This window comes from Delphinus delphis, chromosome 5 (genome assembly GCF_949987515.2).
Source record: "Delphinus delphis chromosome 5, mDelDel1.2, whole genome shotgun sequence".
NCBI classification, from domain to species: Eukaryota; Metazoa; Chordata; class Mammalia; order Artiodactyla; family Delphinidae; genus Delphinus; species Delphinus delphis.
Genome location: NC_082687.1, coordinates 44,368,001 through 44,374,584, shown reverse-complemented (window position 1 = coordinate 44,374,584; position 6,584 = coordinate 44,368,001). Strand labels below are relative to the sequence as shown.

General features: G+C 41.8%; 1 long non-coding RNA gene across 1 annotated transcript in view; it reads left to right on the top strand.

The window, feature by feature from the left end:
* Positions 1–47: 47 nt before the first annotated feature.
* Positions 48–6,584, top strand: part of LOC132425873 (uncharacterized) — a 306,345-nt gene continuing 299,808 nt past the window's right edge. The window contains exon 1 of the long non-coding RNA XR_009519518.1: positions 48–1,601. This is a non-coding gene — a long non-coding RNA (uncharacterized lncRNA). The remainder of the gene's footprint in view (positions 1,602–6,584) is intronic.

Here is a 6,584-nt window from a genome sequence, read left to right as displayed (position 1 = left end):
CTGGCTGGGGCCGGCGCGGCTGGGAAGGGGGCGGGGCCGCAGTCCGCGCGTGTGCGCCTGTAAGCAAGGACCTGAGGGATTCGCCCGGGGGGCAGCTCGAGCGCGTATGAGCGGCGGCCGGCCTCCCCTCTTCCGTGAGAAGAGCGCGGTACTGTACAGCGAATTCAAGTGGTTTTTTTTTTTATTGTTTTTAATTAGAAGCAATATGTGTTACATTTTGAAAATCAAGGGGAAAGAGTAACTGGAAGAAAAATAGGAACTAGAGCTAACTCTTCACTGGTTACTTTTTATCGTGAAATCTCACACACTTGGGGTCAGAGGGGACCTTCGAGGTTTTCTGGGCTAAGGTCAGTCCTTGCAAGTGGTTGGAAATAGAGGAAAACTGGTGTAGATGGAACTATACCAAAACCGAGCATATGCTGAGTCATAAAGAAAGCCCCAGCACATTTAAAGCACCAAAAAGCATTCAGAGTATTTTCCCTGACCACAACAAACTAGGAATGAACAAGAAAGCCGAAAAGCCCCAAATGATTGGAATTGAAACAAAACCCTTCTAAGTATTTAATGGGTTGATGAAGAAATCACAATGGAAATGAGAAAGTATACCTAACTTAATGATAAAGATGAAATATATCAAAATTTGGGGGACAAGTGTTATAGCTTCGTCTCCGGCTACGAATTATGATGCAAATGCTTATTCGTAATGGCAACAGGGCAAAACATCAGTTTTGCATCCATATATGTAGAATCTTTAGCCCATTGTTTGGTTACATGCATGATGAGAATCATTCATGATGCCTATTATTTATGTTTTGTTATTGTGTTAGTAATATTAGTTGCTGTGTGAGAGGCAGTATGGTTTACTGATTAACTTCTGGGCTTTGCAGCCTTGCTACCTGGGTTTGAATTCAACCATTTACTTAGCAAGTATTTAACCTCTTTGCGTCTCAGTTTTCTTACTAGTAAAATAGGGATAATAACAGTACTTTGTGTTGTAAGGATTAAATCAGTGAATCCATGTAACACTCGGAGAAAACTGCCGAGCATATTGTTAGCCCCCCAAAATGTTATCTATTATTAGATTTCAAGGGAAGATATATTAATAGATAAAACTAGACAAATTTAGATAAATCCTAAGCGGACTTAAATGTCATGTAAAAGGAAACACTGAGACTTTTTTTTAAGCCATGAAGCCAAAACTAATATTTAAAAGCTTACTGTGTGTTCAGTACATTAGCTCTGCTTAAGGTTACTGTGTATAGGAATTCTCATTTCCTAGTGGAGGAAGATCATGCCTGAGAATGCCTGCCATGCTCCTAGAAGTCTTCTGGGAAGTTCTTTCAGCATGTATTCACGCTGGTGCCACAGGAATGTGGCCACCGCTGACCCAAAGATGGATCAGTGGCCCATGAAATGTCCTAACACAGATGTCCATGCAAGAGCAACGGTAATTAGCTTTCTTCGATCAGTGTCTTTCTTGGGAATTTGGCCTGGAGATGCGGGAAGAGAGCTTGTAACCTGGTATTTGAAACAGAAGTAGAAAGATGCCCAGAGATCATCAGAGACAGAGACCTGAGAACGGCGGCTGCATTGTGATAATGGTGAGACACTAGAGTGAAGAATTAGGAATGGCATCTGCTTTTATTGTTGTGAAACCTGTTGCAAAATGACTTCTGGACTGACTTCAATCATTTATAACCCATGTCAGTTCTCTCTAATTCATTCACGTGGTTTAATTTTTAAAGTAAGCAGTCTTTAAGTACTTAACTCCCACCCGCACTTATGAAATGAATGGACAGATATGAAAACATAGATATAGCAACAATACATGTCTGAATCTAGAGAGAAAAAGAGGTCTATGAGTAAAAAAGTGGAAAGAGCTCTATTTCCTCTTCCACTCAGGCCTGTAAGGCAATGGAAGCAGGAGCCACATTGCTTTGGGGCATCTCTAACAGTGGTAATGTAAAGGGGAGAGGGCACAGTTCCCCACAGATAGCTGTGGGATTTTGTACTTTGAGGGCTCTGGCTGTTTAGTCATGGTGCTTGACAGAAGACATCAGTAGCATGCCTGGTAAAGGAATGCCAGGGGCCCCCCCTCCTGGTGGGGGATCAACAGCTGCATCTAGCAGAAATCTCAGTGCGCTTGAAGTGACAGGATGGGGAACTGAACTGCCCAGTAAGAGTTACTAAGAAAATGGCAGCATCTCATCATAAGCACCTGTGGAGAGACACATCTTGCCTTTAATACACTTGTGGTAGGGGGTAGGAAATTCTCGAGGAGTTGGGAGTCCTACACCTTCACGTGGGCCCAAGAGCCAGGAAACTTCAAAGTTTTACTGTTGCTGTGATCAGTCTGTGTCCTACAGGGATTTGAGGTTTGGGGACACTCAGATTGTGCCTTGTTTTATAGGATGGCTTTCAGTGATCTGGGATGGAGAGACATGGGGGCTTCATGGAGCATCTGGGCTTCATGGAACATCTGAGATATTTTTCCCTTCCCTCCTTCCTTCTTGTTTATTCTTTTTACATTTTTTAATAGTTCTAAAATGATATTGGAGCGAGACTTGCAGGTATTGGAATGGACGCACCATGGAAGTTTACATTTATTGAATTCCAATTGTGTGCCAAACATTTGTCCCAGAAAACAGAGATGAATAAGACATCTTTTAGATAGTCATCTTTACCAATCTGCACAGCAAATTGACATTTTGACTGCCTCCCCTCCGCACCCCCCACCATGAAACTCTCTTTTCTAGACTTTTGAGACAACTTACAACTGGATTTTTTCCTTACCTTTCGGCCTGTCCATTCCAGAGGCCTTTGATAATTGCTGTTTCTCCACCTGAGTATTAAACCAAGGTGTGTTTTAGGATTCTTTCTTCAGTTTTTGAAAAAAATGTATTCTATTTTTACTCTATATATTTCCGTGGCTTCAGTTACTATCTTTAAGCTGATGTCTCACAAATCGGTAGTTTCAGGCCAGATCTCCTTTCTGTACATCTGGATTCACATACAGGACTGGACATGGAAGCCTGAAACAGTGAAAATGAACTCATTATCTTTCCTCCTGAATCTGTTTTTAACCCTGATTCCCTGTTCACTCAGTCTCTTAAGCCTTGGAGTTATCTCCTCCCTTGGCTGCATTTTATCAGCACCTTCTTTTCCTTCCTTCCCCATCACCACAACCAGCTCCTTGCCAATGATTGCAACCCTCCTGTCAAATTAGGCTGATCTGAAGAAACAATAAACCACAAACAGTTCATCAACTTAACTATATCTTCTTTAATTCCATACCCAAGTCGCTGAAGAAGATGACAAAAATGGCGTGGATTGGTATCTCTGCAAATTCAGTTTACAGTTTCTGTGGAACTTTCAACTCCACTTTGGATATTCTAACATTTGCTGGACACCTTCTACTCCCCACCCACCACTTAACATTAGCAGATCAACCCCTTCCCCTTTCACAGAGAAACGAGAGGTCAGAGAGTGGGAACTTCCTCAACTTTCTGCTGCTAACCCTCCCCCTCTAAGCTCACCCCAAGTTAAAGCCCATCCTTTGTTTCCTTTCCTTTGTCTCAGTAGAAATGACCCCTTTGAACCCGCTACTTCAGGTCAATCTGCTACCTGTTTTCTGGATCATGTTCCCTTTAGTCGCCTCATGGATCTTGCTGTGTCACTTACCTTTCTCTCAGATGTATCTCCAACATTCCCCTGTCTGTTTTTACTTTCCCTTTGGCTGTCTCCCGGCCTGAAGTCCTCAGTAAGTTGCCAGATAAAGCTGAAACTCACAGCTCTCATGCTGTGCTTTCTTTTTCAGTTGACACCTTGGATGTGACTTTTATTTGGATAGGATCTTTGCATATATAATTAAGTTTAATATCGCCAGATCATTCTGGATTTAGGGTGGCCCCTAAATCTGATGACTGGTGTCATTGAGAAAGGAGAGGAAGATTTGAGACACAAGCACAGAAGAAGGCCATGTGAAGACAGAAGCAGAGATTGGAGTTATACCGCCACAAGCCACAGAACCCGTGGCCCATGGTGCCACCATATGCTGGAAGAGGCAAGGAAGGATTCCCTCCTAAAGCCGTTAGCGTGAGAGTGGCCTACCCTACAGACTTAGGACTTCTGACCTCAGAACTGAGAGAATAAATTTCTGTTGTTTTAAGCCACCAAGTTTGTGACAGCCCTAAGCAACTGATACAGATTTTGGTGTTGGAAAGAGGGGTGTTGCTGTAACAAAAGCTAAAAATGTGGAAGTGGCTTTGGAATTGGGTAGTTTATAGAAGTTGGAAGAATTTTGAAGTGCGTGATAGAGAAAGCCTAGATTTCCTTGAAGTGGTGGGTGGTTGGTAAAAACGTGGATGTTAGAGGAAATGCTGATGAGATCTCAGAAGGAAGTGAAGAGTGCAGTAGAGAAAGCTTCTATCATCTTAGAGCATACATATATTGTCATGAACAAAATATTGGTAGAAATGTGAATGTTAAAAGGTTCTTCTGGGGAGGTCTCAGGAGGAAATGAACATAGCATTAGAAAATGAAGGAAAGGAAATCTTTGTTATAAAGTGGCAGAAAACTTGGCTGAATTGAGTTCTATTGTTGGGTGAAAGCAGAACTTAAAAGTGATGAACTTGGATATTTAGCTGAGGAGATTTCCAGGGAAAGTGTTAAAAAATCAGCCTGGTTTCTCCTTGCTGCTTATAGTGAAACATGAAGGAAAGAGATAAATGGGAGGAAGGAACTGTTAAGCAAAAAGAAACAAGCATTTGGTGATTTGGGAGATTCTCAAACTGTCTAGATCACAAAGAATGCTAAAATTAGGAAATTCATTGTTGGAAAAGCATGCTCTGGAAAGAGGGTCAAGGATATGGCTGGGCAACCTTTTGCTTAAGAGATTGTCTTGTAACTTACGGATTTACTCAACCATTCAGCAGAAGCCAGGAATAGATATGGGGCTATCCAGAAAGATCTGTGGGGACCCTTCTGTCTAATGGAGTAGACCTCCATCTCATACAGAGGAGGCACACACAGTTTTTGAGAAAGTTGTATTAGCAGGAACACTGACAGTTTGAACTGAAGGGGACAGAGAGAGGACCAAATGAAGGAAGGCTTGTGGACTTCTGAGATTCTACAGGCAGGAAGCTGGCTGATAGAGTTACTTGTTTGCAAACATGTGTTACCCTTCAAGAAAAAGGAAGAATGTCTTCAAGGGCAGAGCCCCCATGACACAGAGACTGGCAGGGTCCCGTCATAGGCCCAAAGGACAGAGCATCAGGCCACAGAGGATTATTTTCAGGCCTTGAAACCTAAAAGAATTTGTCCTGCTGGATTTGGAGCTTAGTTGGGAATGGAGACCCCTTTATTCCTCTTTTGCAATGGGAATGTCTATCCTGTGCCTGTCCCACCCTTGTATTTGGGAAGCAGATAGCATTTTTTCTGGTTTCACAGACTCTACAGATAGAGAAGAATTTTGTCACAGGATAGATCATACCCAGAGTCTAACCCATACCAGATTTAGATGATTTAGATAAGACTTGAGACTCTTGAGCTGATGATATTTAGATAAGATTTTAGAGTTAATGCTCTAATGGGTTGAGACTTTTGGGGTTGTTGGCCTGGGGTGAAGGCATTTTGCATGTTTGTCACACTGTAGTGGGTTGAATGTGCCCCTCTTCCCCCCAAAAAGATATGTCCTCCTGAAACCTGTGAATATGACCTTATTTGGAAAAATGGTCTTTGCAGATGCAATTAAGATTTCAAGATGAGATCAGCCTGGATTGGGCTGGGTCCAAAATCTGTGATGCCACCACCATCACCATCTTCCGTGGGTCTCTGTTAATAAGTTCTTTTTAGTCCTTATTTTACTGATTTATCTGCAGCACTTAATTGCTGACCACTTTCCCTTTCTTTCCTTCCTGAGTTTCAGTAACCATATTCTGATTTTCTTATTTTTCGTAACATACTACCTTAGTCTCTTTTGTGATCACTTCTTCTTTTGCCTATCACATAAATATCCATGTTCTTAAGGGTTCTGTGCTTGATCTCTTTTTCTTGTCCCTTTACATAGTGTAATTACACTGTAACTGTCTCGATTCCTAAGGTTTAATTTCCACATATATGCTCCTAGTTCCCAAATTTCCATCCTGAGCTGTACACCTAAATATCCAGTTTCTTATTACGTATTTCCACTTTGATGTCTCTCATGACCTTCAAACTCAGGAACATATTGAAGCAAGTTCAAACTTTTTCTCTTCAATTCTTCTTTCACCCATTTTTTGGATAACACCACCATCCATCTATAAATTCAGCAGTTGTCTAATGTAAGAGGTGGAAAATAAATACAACTCATTTGCTAACCCTGATGGATAAGTAGTGGCTCCTGGGAGAGCTGATTTGAGTTGTAAAGAGTATAATATTTTTTTAAAGATTTTTTTGATGCAGACCATTTTTAAAGTCTTTATTGAATTTGTTACAATGTTGTTTCTGCTTTATGTTTTGGTTTCTTGGCTGCAAGGCATGTGGGATCTTAGCTCCCTGGCCAGGGATCGAACCCACAGCCCCTGCAATGGAAGCCCAGCCACTGG